General features: G+C 48.8%; 2 long non-coding RNA genes across 5 annotated transcripts in view; one reads left to right on the forward strand and one right to left on the reverse strand.

The window, feature by feature from the left end:
- Positions 1-19,559, forward strand: part of LOC111090673 — a 42,373-nt gene that overhangs the window by 6,797 nt on the left and 16,017 nt on the right. For all 3 annotated transcript variants that reach the window (XR_005372597.1, XR_005372596.1, XR_005372595.1), the window contains one exon: positions 1,072-1,233. This is a non-coding gene — a long non-coding RNA (uncharacterized LOC111090673). The remainder of the gene's footprint in view (positions 1-1,071; positions 1,234-19,559) is intronic.
- Positions 213-5,964, reverse strand: LOC119874762. 2 transcript variants are annotated; one of them, XR_005372594.1, is made up of 5 exons: positions 5,816-5,964; positions 1,681-2,040; positions 1,231-1,436; positions 870-1,100; positions 213-588 (listed from the first exon to the last, which is right to left on the reverse strand). It is a non-coding gene; the product is annotated as an uncharacterized LOC119874762 (long non-coding RNA). The 2 variants fall into 2 exon arrangements; XR_005372593.1 differs by lacking the exon at positions 213-588 and having other exon boundaries at positions 730-1,100.

The following is a 19,559-nucleotide window of genomic DNA, read 5'->3' on the forward strand; positions in this document are numbered from 1 at the left end:
CATGGATGTGGAGGATGACATCTCACTCTAATGCCTTCCAGGGGTGGGGGTGCATCTGGGAGAGCATGGCATGGTGGGGTATGCTGAATCTGAGGGGGACTTAAACTCACGACAGTGGTGTCTTAGGGTTCAGAGACCAAACACAGGCTTGGAGTGATAAGGGCAAAGGACTAAGGGAGGCCTGGCAGGGGACAATTCTGACTCATCCACCCTGGGTGAGGGCCCAGAAAGCACACTCTTTCCTCTAAAGCAACACCAACAGTTTACTGGTTCTCCATCAACCTGTCCTCCCTCTCACACCCACTTCCCAAGGGAAATCCTCAGTCTCATTCAACATAGTCACTGGCTGTTTCACAAGCCACCTTCTGTCTACTAAAAGGAAGAAGGAAGATGGACAAACATGAACCAGTTTGACAGATGTCACCTCCGCATGGAGGGGTGGGGCCTCACCGGACAAATGGTGACTCTGAGCCGTGATCCCAGGGTTCTTGAAAAAATGAAATGGAAGGAGCACCTGGCCAGCTCAGTCAGAAGAGCACTCAACTCTTGATCTCAGTCAGGGTCGTGAGTTCGAGCCCTATGTTGGGTCTAGAGATAGTGAAAAATGAATAAATGAACTTTTAAAAAATTAAGTATGTATGGGGTGCCTTGGTGGCTCAGTGGTTGAGCATCTGCCTCAGGGCATCATCCCAGTGTCCTGGGGTTGAGTCCCCGCATTGGGTTCCCTGCAGGGAGCCTGCTTCTCCCTCTGCCTGTGTCTCTGCCTCTTTCTCTGTTCGGCTCTCATGAAGAAATAAAATTTTAAAAAACTATAAAAATTAAAATTAAAAAAATGGAAAGATAATGTGGCGAGGAGGGTGTGAACATACCTAATACTGCTGAATTCTAGGCTTGGAAATGGCTAAACCACTCCATTGTAGGTGATGTCTATTTTTAACCACAACTTAAAAACAAAAGCCCCTGTCCTTGGCTCAGAGTAAGGGAGTTCCTGGGTCAGGTTGGAGGGGGTCCTGTCATCCACAGTGTGGAAAACCAGGGTTCAGCAATCTGGAATATTTTCTTCCTCTCCAGGTAGACAGACATGGTCACTGACGTCATCCCTGTAAAGGCAAGGCATGAAGGAAGAACTTCAGCATTTCAAAGCACCTTTTAGGGGCACCTGGGAGGCTCGGTGGGCTTAAGCATCGGACTCTTGCTTTTATCTGTCAGGAGGTGGCACTCTTGACTCACCTGGTAAGGCTGTGGGGACCTCTGGAAGAGGGTATCAGGCCAACATTTTCCAAGGGGCTTTATTGGCTCCAGAAAGTCAATCTGTTTCTCCAAGCTGTCTGATCTTGAGTCTATGCGTGTGTCTTAAGGATGAGATTCCAGGGGCACCTGGCCTGCTCAGTCAGTAGAGAGCATGACTCTTGACCTCAATGTTGTGAGTGTGAGCCCTACGTTGGGAGTAGAGATTACTTTAAAAAATTAAACCAGGGTGGGGTAGGGGGTGGGAGGGGGTGGAGTGGTGGAAGAAAAAGAAAAACAGATGCCATTCTAGTCAAGGCCTTGGTAATATTACCAATCCTTCCAATGGTGTCTGGTTACAAAGAGAACAGATTCCCACCCAACCTACGCGGATGATTTACAATTGTCATAACGCGGATGATTTACAATTGTCATAAAAGAAAGAATACTCACTGAGAGTTTCTGAACTCTGGAGGGTTACAGGTAGGGTGAAAAGATAAATAATTTGTTTACAAAACAATTTAATAAAATCTCTAGAGACAAAGTTTCCTTCAATCTGGAGGAGCAAACATGAGGGGATCAACACAATGCTTTGAACAAGAGTCATTAAAAATGGTCATCATTGTCCTTAGCTCATTCAGTTCCATGTTGTTTCTTTTTGTTCTATTCAAATGCAGCTTTTTCATTAGTTCTGGCAATTCATTCTTTAGTTTTATGATCTCAGGGTGACCAGAAACCGGTATTTGTCAAAAGTTCTTTTCATGAATCTTCTTGAAGCTGGACCATATTTTTGCAAGGGCATCAGAACAATACCTGTAAATGTCAAAAATGGACGGTTAAAGACCCGATGATAGTTCATTATAATGCAGTCGGTAAGAAACTTTGAAATTTCTTTTGTAACACACAGCATTTTAGCAATTCGAATGTCAAGTGATGGCACTGTACCAGGACATGTTACAACTTTAGAAATTTCATTTAATTTTTGGAACAGCAACAGCATTCACGGACCCAATATAATCTAAGAGGGTTTATCATTATTTGTTTGACAATGCTTCTCATGTGACCTAACACAGCAGGTAAACTACGTTAATTAGTCAAGAGACTCTATTTAGGGTTTGACTTTCTGGGAATCTGTTGAAAAATCAACGAACGAATGAACGAATAAGCAAACAGCCAGCCAGCTGGCCAGTCAGCCAGCCAGCCAAACCAACCAACCAACCAACCAACCAACCAACCAACCAACCAACCAACCAACATCTCAGAAGTTTTCATAACACGTGCCTACAAAGGATCACGGATCATTACAAAACTGAAAACTTCAGTATCTGTTTTGCCAAGGTTGCCTTAGGAGATTCTACAGGAGGTTATAGAGTTGTCACCAAAATGTAGCTCCAATACTGAGAAGTTTTCACTCTCTTATTTAGGTAAAGACCAGATAAAAACGAATATAAAAACCTTGTTGTTCCAGGCAGGTAAAGGAAAAAAAAATGTCTTTTCTTCTCTGTTCACAATCTCTTATGCAGAGTAGACTAACAATGCAAGAAACCCTTGTCGTTTTAACAGAAAGAAGAGCCAAATCTCAATGTTATACCAGTGTACTTGTAAAACTTCTCCTAATCTCAGTCAGTCCTGACCATACATAGAATTCCTTTTCAAAACATCTCCCTCAGAAACTCCTTCTACAATGTCATTTTTCATTCAGAGTCAGTCTTAAGTTTTCTTTCTCTAAATAGCCAGGCTCTGGGACATTTGAGTCCTGGGATGGAGTGCCATATTGGTCTTCTTGCATGGAGCCTGCTTCTCCTGTCTCTGCTTCTCTCTTGCCTCTCTCTGTGTCTCTCATAAATAAGTAAATAAATTCCTTTAAAAAAAATAGGGACGCCCAGTGGCTCAGCAGTTGGGCCTCTGCCTTAGGCTCAGGGCATGATCCTGCTTCTCCCTCTGCCTATATCTCTGCCTTCTCTCTGTGTCTTTCATGAATAAATAAATAAATAAATAAATAAAATCTTTAAAAAAAAATAGCCAGGCTCATTTCAGGACAAAATTATTTTCTTTTCCCTCAACAACAAAAAAAATGTATTCTCATGCCTTGTGCCTCTTCTACACGTCTCCTCCATTCTCACACACGGAGTTGTTTTCCTTATTGTTTTCCAGTAGTCTCGATTCCATGCGGCAGACTTTTTTTTTTTTTTTTAATTTAATTTATTTTTTGTAGAGAGAGAGAGCATGTGAGTGAAGAGGGGAAGGGGGAGAGGGAGGGAGGGGGGGGGAGAGAGAGAGAGAGAGAAAGTTTCCTTTCTTTTCTTTCTTTTCTCTTTCTTTCTTTCTTTCTATTAGTGGGGAGGGGGAGGGGGAGGGGGGGAGGGGAGGGGATGGGAGGGGAGGGGGGGAGGGAGGGATGGGAGGGAGGGGAGGGGAGGGGGGGGAGGGAGGGGGGAGGGGAGGGAGGGGAGGGGGGAGGGATGGAGGGATGGTGAGGGCGGGAGTTAGGGAGGGGTATGGGGGAGGGCGGGGTCTGAGGGCTGTCGGGGGGAGGAAGGAAGGACAGAACAGATCCTCCTCCTCTCCTCTCCTCTCCTCTCCTCTCCTCTCCTCTCCTCTCCTCTCCTTTCCTTTCCTTTTTTTTTTTAAAGATCCCAGACCCGGTGATCATGCCCTGAGCCAAAGGCAGATGCTCAACCACTGAGCCACCCAGACGTCCCCCATCTGGCAGACTTTTAACTCCTAGAAGCCTCAGTCTCTGGTGAAAAGTCAGTAGGAGCCAAGGGCACACTATCTATTGTACCAGAATTCTTTAGATTAGCAAATATATGAATACATGTCATAGTTTTTAGAAACACAGTGTTTATAATACAATTTTTAAGAAAGCATGAAATATGTTTACTAACACTCAAGTATCTGCAGTTTTCCTGAATAAGACAAAAGATGAAAAGAAAAAAGGGGGGAGGGAAGAAAAGGGGGAGGAGGAAGGAAAACAAGGAAACAAAAACCACCTTGGGTGTCTTAGTGACTCATGCTTTAGTTTTTTACCTTATGATGAAAAGACATAGGTATCCGATGAATTCAACCCAATTTGCCAATTAACCTAGCACAACTTCAAGCTTCAGGTCACCAAAGATTTTGGAAGCTATTGCAAAGGTTTACCTATAAGCCTTTTTAAAAATTATTTTACCTATTTGCTCTTAACAATGAAAAGTATATGAGAGAGACCAAATTGACCATTTTAAGTAGTTTCTGTGGATAAATCACAATAGATACAACTCAACTAATCCTTGGAGGTAACAGCAAAGTTGAGTAGGGCCCTCCCTTGGGCCTGGATCCTCCAGCGTCCAGGTTGGTTCAGGTGGAACAAGGGTATAAGTAGTTCTCATTTTCTTTTGTGTGCCTGTTGCATAATGAGACAGCAAACGTGGTTTCTTTGTATAAAGGTGACGGAGGGGTCTATTTCCATCATCACCATTCCAGGCTCACAAACTGTGATGGGAGTGCAGCACATTCCACCACCCACCCCAAGGACTTATAAGGCAGGCAGAACTGAAAATCAAATGATTTTATAACTCAAGGGGGCAGGTGGGGGAAGGTAAAGCTGGTTATCTGTATGATGTGTGATGTTGATAGCTCCAAAGACACGTCTTTTTAAAATAAACCAACAACCTTGAATTGGCTTGAAAGCCGCATATGTCGCCCCCGTGTCCACTAAAGAGTCAGTCGATTTGTTCCCCACTCCCACTATCAGGCTCTCGTGGGAAAGTCTGAAGTGGGTGGTTTAAGTCCAGGGGAGCCCTTGGGCCCCTTCCTGCCTGCTGATTTGGGAGGTACTCTAATGTGAACCTCAGAAGGAGGTGGCCCAATGACTTGAGGTGATTTTTGCTCCTTGGTGGGGGTGGGGAGGGGGGAGGGGGGATGGCACTGGAGGCACCTGGGATGGTAAAGGATTTGACCACTCCAGCCACAAGAGTGGTGCAGAAACAGGGGGAGGGGGAGGGGCCGCCACAAGCCAGTTATCCCTGTGGTAACTTTTGACACCTCCTGCTTAAAACCCCGAAAGTCAGAAGGATCGTGAGGCCCCGCTTTCACGGTCTGTATTCGTATTCGTACTGGAAATCAAGATCAGGTGAGCTTTTGCCCTTCTGCTCCACGGAGGTTTCTGCCCTCCCTGAGCTCGCCTTAGGACACCTGCCGTTACCGTTTGACAGGTGTACCGCCCCAGTCAAGCTCCCCACCTGGCATGTCCCGGGAGCGGGCTGTGCCCTGCCGGTGCAGCCGGGCGGTGGGCGCCAGAAGGGAGGGCCCCTTGAGGCTCCCCCCACCACCTGGTCAGTGAAAAAACCGTAAGAGTAGTGGTATTTCACCTGGCGCCCGCAAGGCGGGTGGGCCCTGCCGGGGCGGGGGTGGAGGGGGGCTTCCCACTTCCCTGCGGCAGACCTGAGTCCAGCTCAACAGGGTCTGCTTTCCCCGCTCGCTCTGCCCAGCCCGGTCCCGCGGCGGTGGTTTCTCTGGGTAGTGGGTAGGGACAGTGGCCATCTCGCTCGTCCAAGCAGGCGCCTGCCGCTACCTTAAGAGAGTCCTAGTTACTCCCGCCGTTTACCCGCGCTTGCTCCACTGCATTTCTTCACTTCGACCTTCAGAGCACTGGGCAGAAGTCACGTCGTGTCAACCCCCGCCGCAGGCCTTCGCCGCGCACTGTTTAAACGGTCGGGGGCCCGGGTCCGCACCGGTTCTAAGTCGGCCGCTAGGCAGCGGCGGAGGGGAGGGGAGGGGAGGGGAGGGGAGGCGCAGCTCCATCGCTGCCTGGGGGGGTCCCCGCGGGGGTGGGGGCGAGGGGAACCGGCGCGCTGACCGCCCTGGCGGAGAAGACGGGGACAGGACCTCCTGCTGCCGGCGGAACATCCCCGCTGGGCGGGGCGCACGGCGTTCCCCAGGCTCCCACCGCGGTGGGGCCGCGATGCCCGCCGCAGCCGGGGCGATCCATGGGAAGGGCCCCCCTAGGGTCCAGAGTCGCAGCTGCTGCCGGTTCCCCGGTGCTCGGCCCCGAGCGCCCGCGGGGGAGGGGAAAGGGGGGGAGGGGAAAGGGGGGGGAGAGCTGGGGTAGCCTCCCAGGGTGGGGCAGAGGAGCGCCCTGGGAGCGGGCCTGGGCGGGGGTGCCCCAGATGGGGGGGGCGGCAGCGCCTTGTCCAGCGGGGGAGAGCCCAGCCCTTAGGGCCAATCCGTATCCCTGACTTCGGGATCCAGCTTGCCGACCTCCCTTCCTACATTGTTCCAATACGCCCGAGGCTGTTCACCTCGGAGACCTGCTGCGGATCCCGCACTGCCTGGCGGGAGATTTACACCCTCTCTCCGATTTTCCAGGGCCAGCGAGAGCTCGCGGGACGCTGCGAAACCCCGAAACCCCGAGGCTTTCCAAGGCCCGGCCGGCGGGGTGCTGGGGGCGGGTGGCGCTGTAGGAGGAGCGGCCTAGGCCCCCCCCGCCCCGCCCCGCCCCAGGACCCCTCGCGGCAGTGGGCGCAGGGAGGGGATGAGCGCAGCCGCCGTCTGCTCCCGGGGCGCCGGGATTCCTTGAGGGCTGCTGGGGGGGGGGGGCGGGGGTGTCTGTAATACTCGGGGAGTGGGCCGCCCTCCAGAGAGAGTGGGGCCCCAGCCAGCTTCCCGCCGGCCTTCCCAGCACACCACCGCAGCGGGAATCCGCCTGGCAGGTCGCCGGAGAGGAGGCCCCGCGGGCCGAGCCCCCCTCTGGGGAGGAGGGACGTCAGGAGAGGGAGGGTGGGTGGAGGGGTCGGGAGGAAGGGGGCGGGAAAGGTCCGGCGGGGTTGAATCCTCTGGGCGAACTGCTCGGACCCCACCCTTTACCTCTTAAGGGTTTCACACCCTCTGGAACTCTCTCTTCGAAGTTCTCTTCAACTTTCCCTTAATGGAATTTGTTGACTACGGGTCTCCAGCTCCAGCCGTGTTTGGCCTTAGATGGATACACCACCCACTTTGGGCTGCCTTCCCAAGCAACCTGGCTCCCCCAGGACCCGGCGGGGGTGGGGGCGCCGCCGGCCTCACGCAGTCCCGCAGTCCCGGGCTGCGCCTCCATCACCCGCCCCCGCCGCCCCTGGGAGGGGGTCTTGCGCCGCCACGTGTCCCGCGCCCCACCGCAGGCACCGATTCCGCGCTGCGCTCTTCCCTGTTCACTCGGGGCTGAGGGAACCCGGGTTAGTTTCTTTCCCTCCACTGACTAATACGCTTAAATTCAGCAGGTCGCAGGTCGCCAGGTGTAGGGCGCGCGTGGTCAGGGCTCGAGGTGGCACAGGAAAGGCCACCGCGAGCACACCGGGGCGGCGGGCAAGGGAGCACAAGCCGGCGCAGGCCAAGGGCCCTGCCAGGCTTGGAGGGCGGGGAGGCGACGCGGGAAAAGGAGGGGAGCGGGGTGCGGGCACCGCGCGGTGCACGGGGAGACGCGGTGGGGGGCGTCGGGAGCCGCGGTCGCCCCCAAGCGCCGCCCGCAACCACGCGCCCCGCCACTCGCGGGACACCGGGTCTCCTCCTCCTCGCCCGGGACGTCCCCCAGCGCCCTCCGCCGAAGGGCTCCTCGCCGGAACCGACGGCGGCGCCTTCCCACCGACACCCCTCCTTCCCTGTCCACCCTGATCACTGCGGGAGCAGCCGCGCGCCGGGGGGGGGGGGGGGGGCGCGGGGCAGCAACGGGGCGGCCCGGGCGGCCACCAGGGCACAGGTCCCCGGACGCGGCCCGCGGGCCACTCCGCCCTGCGCGAGCCTCTCGGATAGGGCGAAGGCCAGGATCGCCAGCGGGAGGGAGGGGCGGCGCGGACCCCGGAGGCGGAGGCGCGGCGGCGGACTGGGTGGGGGGAAGAGGGGACCCCGCCAGGACCACAAGCAGACAAGCAGCCGCCGCCTGGGGAGCGGAGGCAAGACCCACGGTGTTCCGGACCCAGGCCTCCCGACCGCCCCCCTCCACGGACCACTATCCACCGGCAGCTCGGAACCGCAACCCCCCCCCCCCAGACACAACCCAAGGCCGCGTGCATGGGGAGGGATCTCCCCCAGAGGGAACCGCAGCAGCCACGGCCCTCCCCGCAGCACGAGCCCTCCCCTCTCCTTCTCTCGGGGCGCCACCGGCCCCCCCACCCCCGCCGCAAGTCCCGCTGGGTTCTCACTCCCACGGACCTTCCACTGTCCCTACAGCAACCCTATCATCCCCCTATCCCTAGTACTACACCTACCCTTAACCTTACCCCTATAACTACCCTATCCCTATCCCTAACCCTACCACCTCCCATACCCAAGCTTTAACTCTACAACTATTTCTACCCATAACCCTACACTGAGCCTTGCCTTACCCGTAAATCCAGCCATACCCCTACCCTTAAAACTACCCCTGCACCTTAACCTACTCCTATTCTTACTGCTACCACTACCATACACCTACTTGTACCCCTAAACGTAACTCTAAGACTATCCTTACCCCAACAACTACCCCTAACCCTACTCCTACCCCTAAACCTAACCCTATTCTAATGGTACCCGGAAAACTAAACCTAAATCTATATCTGACTTTACCCTTAGCCCTACACATACTCCTAACCCTCCTCTTACTCTTATCCCTACACATACAATTAAACCCACCCCTACTCCTAATGATATTACAACCCCTAGCCCTACACCTACCCATAACCCAGCCCCTACCCCTTTACCCCCAAACCCCTAACATAACCTACAACTATCCCAAGCCCTATGCCTACCCCTACCCAGAGCAATAAACCTATCCCTACACCACCGTAAAATCACTCCTACACCTACCCATACCACTACGCCTAAACTATCCCTACACCTATCCCAATCCATACCCTTCAACCTACCCTAACCCTACACCTACCTCTACCGCATCCTTATGCCATTGTCTGCCCCTTCTTAACCCTAACCTACCACTACCCCTACTCTTTCTGAACCCAATTCCTATCACTACACCTATGCCTACTCCTTGCCTGCCACTTCCCCTAACTCTGACCCTAGCCCTACACCTTACCCCTAACAGTACTTCTAACCCTATCCTACCTTTATAAGTAACACTAACCCAGGTCCTACCCCTACCCCTGTATACTTAAACCTATCCCTACATATAACCTGATGCCTTCCACTGTCCCTACTACCACCAGTATCCCTATACCTAACCCTATCCCTACCCTTTCCCCTATCCCCAACCTTAATCCTATTCTTACAACTACCCCTACCCCTACACTGTCCTTTCCATACCAGTAGCCCTACCCATAACCCTGTCCCTACACCTTCTACTACACCTAATCCATCATCAACCCCATTCCTGCCCATCCCCCTACTCCTAACACTACACCTATACTTTCCCCTATCCATGCCTGTCACCATACCCCAACCTCCATTCCTACCTTGAACCCTACACATACCTCTACTTCTACCCTTAACTGTACCCCTAACCCATCCGAATCCCTAGACCTAACCTTAACCCAACCCCTTCTTCTAACCTACCCATAGCCCTACCCCTAACCCTTGCCACTACCCCTAACCCTAGATCTATTCCTAACAATACCTATACCCATAACTCTACCTCTGCCCCTACCCCTACACTTATCCATATGCCTACCCCTACCAATAACCCTATGACTACTGTTATCCCTAACCCCACAGAACCCTATCATCCCCTGATCCTTAGTACTATACCTACCCCTAACCTTACCCCTATACCTACCCCTAACCTTACCCCTATACCTACCGTACTCCTAAATCTAACCCTACCATGTCTCATAACCATAGCTTTAAATCTATAACTATTTCTATCCATAACCCTACACTGCCCCTTCCACTACACGTAAACCTAGCCACACCCCTACCCCCAAAACTACCCCTACACCTTAACCTACTCCTATTCAAACTGCTACCACTACCATACCCCCATCTGTACCCCTTTACATAACCCTACAACTACCTTTACCCCAACAACTACTCCTAACACTACTCCTACACTACCCCTAAACCTAACCTTACTCCTACCCCTATTGGTACACCAAACCCTACTCCTAAATCTATACCTAACTTACCCCTAGCCCTATACCTACCCCTAAACTTATCCCTATGTCTACCCGTTCCCATAAGCCTAACCCTACCACTTCTCATGCCTGTTGCTTTAACTCTATAACTACTTCTACCCATAACCCTACATTATCCCTTCCCGTATCCCTAAAACTAGCCATACCCCTACTGCTAAAACTACCTCTACACATAACTCTAACCCTACCCCTAATCCCAACATGTATCCCTATGAGTACCCTTACCCTAACACCTACCCCTAACCCTACTCCTACACCAATCCCTAAACCTAACCTTACCCCTACCACTAACATACTCCAACTACCCCTATCTTTATACTTAACTATACTCCTAGCCATATGCCTATCCCTAAACCTTCTCCTACCCTTACCCTTACTAATACCCATACCATTAAACCTAGCCCTACACCTAACCATATGCCTACCCCTACAACTACTCCTACCTGTACCTCTAAACATACCCCTCTCCCTACACCTATACCACACATTAAACCCATTCCACCCCCCACCCAAACTCCTTCCCAAACCCTTCCCTAACCCTACCCATAACACTTCCACTACAGCTTCCCCTGCCCCTACCCCACCACCTACCAATACCCCCTTTTCTACCCCAATCCCTGACACTACACACATCGCTTTCCCTACCCCCACCCTTAACACTAAACTGACCACTATCCCTACCACTACTTCATTCCTTAACCCTACCCCTACCCTACCCCTACAATGAACACTAATACTAAACCTAAAACTACCCCTATCACAAATCCTATCCCTACCCCCAATCCTACCATTATTCCTACTTCTACACCTAACCCCACCCCTATCCTTAACCCTAACCCTACTCCTACCCCTAACTCCAAAATTACCCCTACCCTTAATCTTACTATCGCTACCCCTACTCCTAATGCTACCACTACCCCTAACCCTACATCTACTCCTAAATCTACCTCTACCTGTACACCTGCCCTAACACCTACACCTAGCCATACCACTAGCCCTAAATGTACTCTCACCAATAACCTAATGCTACACCTGCCCCTCCCATAACCCTACTCCAAATGCTAACACTACCCCTAACCCTAATCATACTCCTACCCCAAAACCTATCCTATACCTACCCCTACTCCTACCTCTACCCTTAATCCTACTCTTTTTTTTTTTTTTTTAATTCTTTTTTTTTTTTTTTTTTTTTATTTATGATAGTCACAGAGAGAGAGAGAGAGAGGCAGAGACACAGGCAGAGGGAGAAGCAGGCTCCATGCACCGGGAGCCTGACGTGGGATTCGATCCCGGGTCTCCAGGATCGCGCCCTGGGCCAAAGGCAGGCACCAAACCACTGCGCCACCCAGGGATCCCTTAATCCTACTCTTAAAACATCCCCATCCCTAACACCAACCGAAGGACTAGCTATTCATGTACCTCTGCTCCTAAACCTACCCATAAACCTGTAGGAGTAGGTACACCTACAGCTATCCCATCCCCTGCACCTCCCGCAAACCTACATATATCTACCCCTAACCCTACACCTACCACTAACACTACTCCTATTCCTATCCCTACACACACCCTTGCTCCTACACTAAAACTATGCCTAGCCCTACCCCTAAACTTACTCCAACCCTACCGCTAAAGCTACCTCTACCCCTTCCTCTACATGTACACCTAACCTTAAACTGCCCGTGCACAGACAGCTACCCGTAACCCTAAACCTACTCCTGTCCCCACCCTACACTTAACTCTCCCCCAACACCTATGAATACCCCAAACCCTATCCCTAAACACACCTGTACCCCTACCTCTAAAGGTAATCCTACCCCTACCCCTACACTATTCCTTATTCCTTCCCTCTACTCCTACCTCAAACCAAACTGCTAGCCATACCTCTAACCTAATCCTACCCCAATGCCACCCCTAAGCCTACCCCTACCCGTACACCTACTGCTTACCCTATCCCCAACCCTACACCGTCCTCTACACTTACTCCTTAAAATACACTTACCCCACCCTTACCCCTCTCCCTTACCCTGTAGGAGTAGGTCCTCCTACAGCTAACTTTTCCCCTACACCTCCCACAAACCAACATATACAACTAGCCCTAACCTGACACCTACCACTAGCCCTACCCTTACTCACACCCCTACTCCTACCTTAGCACTACACATAGCCCTACCCCTAACCTTAATCCTACCCCTACAGCTAAACCTACACCTCCCACAAACCAACATATACAACTAGCCCTAACCCTACACCTACCACTAGCCCTACCCCTACTCACACCCCTACTCCTACCTTAGCACTACACATAGCCCTATTCCTAATCTTAATCCTACCCCTACAGCTAAACCTACCCCTACAATTACCTCTTCCCCTACCCATACACCTAAACCTAACCCTAACCCAAGCCCTCCTCTTACACCTACAGCTACCTATAACCCTAAACCTACTCCTAACCCTACCTCTACACCTAACAAATCTCCACCAATACCTACGACTACCCTGAACCCTATCCCTAAACATCCTCTATCGCTACCCCTACCCCTAAAGCCTATCCTAACCCTACCCTTACCCTTACAGCTACACTATTCCTTACTCCTAAACTTACCTCTACTCCTACCTCTAACCCAACTGTGAGCTGTACCCCAACCCCACCCCTCAAATACCCCTAACCCTACCCAAACCTCTAACCCTACCCATACCTGTACACCTACCTGCCCTCACCTCTACTCCTACCCTAACTCTACACCTACCTCTACACATACTCCTAAAACTATGCTTACCCGACCCTTACTCCTACCCCTACCCGTTATCCCTACTCCTACCCTTATACCTACCACTTACACTACCCATCCACAAACCCCATTCCTTCCATTACACCTATCCCTACATCTTTATATACTCTTGCCCCTACCACTTGCTACCCACACTCCTTAACAACTTGCCCTACCCCTTCCCCTAATACTACACTTACCCATACCCTAAGTTCTACCCATACCCCTATCCCAGCCTGGACCCTTCCCTTTCCCCTAATCCTACCTTTAACTCTACCCCACCCTCTAATCCTACCTCTATCCCTGCCCCTACCTATACTTGTACTTCTACCCCTATAACTACTCCTACTCCTACCCTTAGCTCTACCCCTTCTACTCCTATAGCTCTACCTACCCTTAACCCTACCACTACTCCTACACCTGTCAATACTCCTACTCTTACCCAAACGCTACCCCAACCCCTGTCCCCATCCAGTTACTCCTACATCTAACCCCCACAGCTACCCCTAAGCATTCTATTAATCCTACCCCCAACCCTATGTTTACCCTACCCTGACACTAAAACTACCCCTACACCTAAACTAACCCTAACTTTATCCTTAGGTCTAACCCTACTTTCACCCCTAACCCTCACACTTCCCCTTCAATTAACCCAACCCCAACCCCTACTGCTATCCCTACATCTACCCGTAAACCTAATCCTATCCTACACCAACTCTGCACCTAACCATACCCCTACCTCTAACCCTACCCATACTACCACCACTACCCCAGTGCCTATCCCTACCCCTACATGTAAACTTACTCCTACCACTATTCCTACACCATCCGTAACTCTACACCTAACCTTACCTCTACAATTAACCCTAAACCTAACAATACCCCTATGCTTAACCTTACCTCTAACCCTATCACTAAAACTACCCGTAACCCTAAACTTAACACTATCCCTAATCTTATTTATTTGTTTATTTGTTTGTTTGTTTATTTATTTATTTATTTATTTATTTATTTATTTATTTATTTATTTATTTATTTATGATAGTCACAGAGAGAGAGAGAGAGAGAGAGAGAGAGGCAGAGACATAGGCAGAGAGAGAAGCAGGCTCCATGCACCGGGAGCCCGATGTGGGATTCGATCCCGGGTCTCCAGGATCGCGCCCTGGGCCAAAGGCAGGCGCTAAACCGCTGCGCCACCCAGGGATCCCTACCCCTAATCATATTTAAATATACTCCTAAAAATACTCATATACTAGTCCTACTATACAGTGCTTTTCCATTTTGCCACTACAACTACTGTGACATAGTATCTAATTCCCTTATGTGAAGGCTAGTTGAAAGCTGCATTCAAAGAATGAGTTTCTCAGAGTTTCTCAGAGTTAACGATATCGCATTTCCAATGTACCTCCAGACTTACTGTTGAGGTAGTTTCTATCTTATTTACATGAGAGGCTAGTTGCAGGATTCATTGAAGGAACACTTGTTTCTGAGAATTAAGTACAGTGTGTTTGTTTCCATTATGTCTCCAAACCTACTGTTGACATAGGTTCTAACTCCCTTATGTTAGTGGCTTGTCGAAAGCTGCATTCAAGGAACTTTTGTTTTTCAGAGGTAAGTATATTGCATTTCTGTTGAGCCTCCACACTTACTTTTGATATATGTTCTAACTCCCTTATGTTAGAGACTAGTTGAAAGCTTCAGTCAAGGACCTCTTGTTTTTAGAGGAAGTGCATTTCCACTGTACCTCCAACCAACAGTTGAGATAGGTTCTAAATCTCTTCTGTTAGAGCCTAGTTGCCAGGTACATTCAAGGAACATTGGTTTCTCAGAGCTACCCCCAGCTCTTCCCCTACCCTAACTTTACATTATCATCTACCCCACTCATACCCCTATCCCTACACCTAACCCTACTCCTACCACTACCCATCCTCCATGCCTAGCCCTTCATCTACTCCTAACGCTTCTCGTACCCCAACCCTTACTGCTACCCCTACCCGTAATGGTAATCCTACCCCAACCCCTAAATCTATAACTACCTCTACCCCTTATCCGAAACATAAACCTACCATGCACCTACCACTATACCTAACCCTACCCTTACCTCTACACCTACACTTAACCCTATCCCTACCCCTACCCATACTTCTGTCCATAATCCTACCCTACTGCTATCCCTAACACTACTCCTCCCCTATCCCTGATCCTAATCCTACCTGAACACCAAACTCTACTGCTACCTTTACTGATAAACCTACCCCTAACCCTACACCACCCATACCCCTAACCCTAAACCTACAACTACACCTACCCCTGCCCCTACACATACCCCTAAACATACCCTACCCTAATCCCAAAACTTCCTCCAACCATTTGGCTATTCCAACCCCTTCCACTAAATCTATTCCTACCCATACACCTAACCTTGCCCCTACTGCTACCCTACTCCTACTCCTAAGTCTATCCCTAACTCTCACTGGGCCCTAGTACATTCATAGATATCTTCCTTGGGGCACTCCTGCCCCAGCCCTGGGAATCTGTTCTGGGAAGATGAGCCACCCTCCACCCTGCCCCATAACATCTTTGGCTTTGAAACTAGGAACCTTGAAAATCAGCGAGGCTTAACTAGGGGAAAGCCAGAGGGCTATAGGAAACTAAAACTCTGCTCTTAAAGGGCCCTCACATTATAGGAGTCCCAGAAGAAGAGACAGAAAGGAGCAGAAACTTAAAAAAATAATACCTGAAAACTTACCTAACCTGGAGAAGGAAACAGACATCCAGGTCTAGGCAGAACAGAGAGTCCCAAACTACTGAAGACAAAGAGGTCCACACCAAGACAATTAATTAAAATGTCAAAAATTAAAGAATCTTTTTTTTTAATTTTTTTATTTATTTATGATAGTTACAGAGAGAGAGAGAGGCAGAGACACAGGCAGAGGGAGAAGCAGGCTCCATGCACCGGGAGCCCGATGTGGGATTCGATCCCGGGTCTCCAGGATCGCGCCCTGGGCCAAAGGCAGGCGCCAAACCGCTGCGCCACCCAGGGATCCCTAAAGAATCTTAAAAGCAAGAAAGAAGGGGAAGATGGTGGTGGAGTAGGAGGACCTTTGGCTCACCTCATCCCCTGAATACAACTAGATAACCATTATATCATCCTAAATACCCCAGAAAACAATCTAAAGACTAGCAGAACAAACCACAACTAAAGGTAGAGAAGAGCCCACATCAAAGGAGGTAGGAAGTACAGAGAGGTAGCTTGGGAGCGAAACAGATTGTGGCCACCACAGTCATAGAGAAGGGCAAGAGACAAGTTAGCACACAGGGGAGTACATGGGGAAAATGAATCCCCATAACAATTAGCTTGGAAAGTGAGAGGGCCCAGGTTTTGTGTAGTTCTTACAACCAGTGGGACCTAAAGCCTGCGGTTTTTTTATTTTTATTTTTATTTTTATTTTTTTATTTTTTTTTATGATAGTCACAGAGAGAGAGAGAGAGGCAGAGACACAGGCAGAGGGAGAAGCAGGCTCCATGCACCGGGAGCCCGATGTGGGATTCGATCCCGGGTCTCCAGGATCGCGCCCTGGGCCAAAGGCAGGCGCCAAACCGCTGTGCCACCCAGGGATCCCAAGCCTGCGGTTTTAAAGGTTGCATGCTTGGCTCAGAGAGAGGTCAGAGGACGTTGGTCTGCTCTTGGAGAAAAGCCAGAGCAAACAGCCAGTGGACATACAATGTGGACACAGCAATCTGAAGAGCACCTGGGGCACACAGTGGGGAGGTTACTTGCTCATCTTGGAGTGTGTTCCAGAGAGGCAGCATTCATGGAGTGACCCCTCTGGGTACAAAGGAACTAGCAGGTGTCATTTCCCTGCTCCACACCTCAGCATAAGCATGAACCCACCTGCAGGAGCCAGCATAGTGTCAATAACCCTACCTAACTGCTTAGACCAAGTCGTCCCCCACCCCTACCCCCCGCCACAAGCTTTGGGATAACCACTCCTACCCATCAGCTTGCCTCAAGTCACACACAGCAGGCCCCCTCCCTCAGAGCACTGGCCCAAATCCCTGCCCACACCATGTGTCCCCACCCAGGAGTTTTGCAGAGCCTCAGTTCTGGCAGCAGTGGCAACTGGTCTCATTTCACAAGGAGACCAGCATAGTTAGTTAAAACTCACCACGTTCAGGCCAGGGACCAACACTGCCCACAACTGCCTAAGACAGCCTCTGCAAATTACTGGCCTGAAGGATAAAGTGGCCGAGACACAACAGCAGAGCACACAGCACATATTAGAGACACTCCCAGAAGCGTCACACCCTAGGGAAAATGTACAATACACTGCAGGGAACTAGAGGGCCTCTTCTTCATAAAGTCATTCCCTCAAGGACAGGAGATATACTAACATTCCTAACATAGAGAAACAGGCATGAAGACTTAGATAAAATGAGAAGACAGAGGAATTTGTCCCAAATGAAAGAGCAAGACAAGGCCATGGTGTGAGATATAAGTGAAACACATAGGTAATATGCCTGATGGAGAATTTAAAGCAATGATCATAAAGATACTTGCTGGACTTGAGAAAAGAATGGAAGATATCAGTGAGACTATTAACACAGAGATAGGAATAATCTAGCAGAGATACAGGGCTCAATAAACAAAGTGAGAAAATGCTTGATGGAATGAACAACAAGATGGAAGAAACAGAGGAACATATTAATGATCCAAAAGACAGAGTAGTTGAAAGTAATCAAGCTGAACTAAAGAGAGAAAAAGAATCATGCAAAATGAGAATAGACTTAGGCAACTCTGTGACTCCATCAAACGTAACACTCATATTATAGAAATCCCAGAAGAAGAAAAGAGAAAAAAAGGGGGCAAAGAATTTATTTGAAGAAATAGCTGAAAACTTCCTTAATCTGGGAAGGAAACATATCCAAATTCAGAAGGCACAGGGAACCCCTCCAAAAAATAAACAAAAGCAGATCCACACTAAGACATAAAGAAAAAATATTAAAGGAATAAGACAAAAGAAGTCAATAACTTACATGGGAAACCCCATAAGGCTATCAGTGGACCTTTGAACAGAAACTTTCCAAGCCACAATATATTCAAAATGCTGAATGGGAAAATCTGGTAGCCAAGAATACTCTTTCCAGCAAGACTATCATTCAGAATAGAAAAGGAGATAAAGAGTTTCCCAGACAACAAAAATTAAAGGAGTTCATGACCAGTAACTCAGCTATGTAACAAATATTAAAGTGGACTCTGAGTAGAAAGTCCAGAAATAACAGTATGCGGTAGAGTACACAAAAGCAGTAAGAATGAACAGTCAATAACTCACAAAATAACAGGATTTAAAATATGACAACATATACCTAAAATGTGGGGAGGTGAGGAGTAAATAATGGGTTCAAACTTAAATGACCATAAACTTAATATAGACTGCTATATGCAGGAGATGTTATATATATACCTAATGGTAACCATATAACAAAAACCACTAATAAACCTGTAAACTAAAGAGAAAGAAATCCCAATATATCACTAAAAACAATCAGCAAACTATGAAAGGGAGAAACACAAGAATCAGAGGAAATCTTCAGAACCAAAAAACAAGTAATAAAATGGCAATAAATACACATTTATCAATAATCACTTTGAATGTAAATGGACTCAATGCTGCATTCAAAAGGCACAGGGTGACAGAATGGATTAAAAAAGAAGACCCATCTATATGCTGCCTTTAAGAGACTCATTTTAGATATCCTTAGGACACCTGCAGATTGAAAGCAAGGGGATGGAGTAACATCATCATGCAAATGGATATCAAAAGAAAACCTGGAAAAAAAAAAAACAAAACAAAACGAAAAAAAAAAAAAAAAAAACAAAAAAAGAAAACAAAAGAAAACCTGAGTAGCAATACTTATATCAGACAAAATAGACTTTAAAACAAAGACTGTAGCAAGAGACAAAGAAGGGTACTGTATAATAATAAACAGGACAATTCAACAAGAAGATGTAACAATTATAAACATGCACCCAACATGGGAGTATTCAAATACATAAAATAATTAATAACAAACATACAGGAACTAATTGATAATAATACAGTAATAGTAGGGGACTTTAACACTCCAATTACATCAATGGACAAATCATCTAAACAGAAAATTGACAAGGAAACAAAGGCTTTGAATGACACCCTCAACCAGATGGATTTAACAGATATATTCAGAACATTTCATTCTAAAACAGCAGAATGTACATTATTTCTAAGTGTACATGGAACATTCTCCAGAACAGATCACATATTAGGCCACAAAACCAACCTCAAAAATTCAAAAAGATCAACATGATATCATGCATCTTTTCTGACCACAACACTATGACACTAGAAGTCAACCACAAGAAAAAATCTGGAAGGACCACAAATACATGGAGGTTAAATAACATGGTACTAAACAATGAATAGGCCAACAGGAAATAAAAGAA

Source organism: Canis lupus, chromosome 17 (assembly GCF_011100685.1).
Source record: "Canis lupus familiaris isolate Mischka breed German Shepherd chromosome 17, alternate assembly UU_Cfam_GSD_1.0, whole genome shotgun sequence".
NCBI classification, from domain to species: domain Eukaryota; kingdom Metazoa; phylum Chordata; class Mammalia; order Carnivora; family Canidae; genus Canis; species Canis lupus.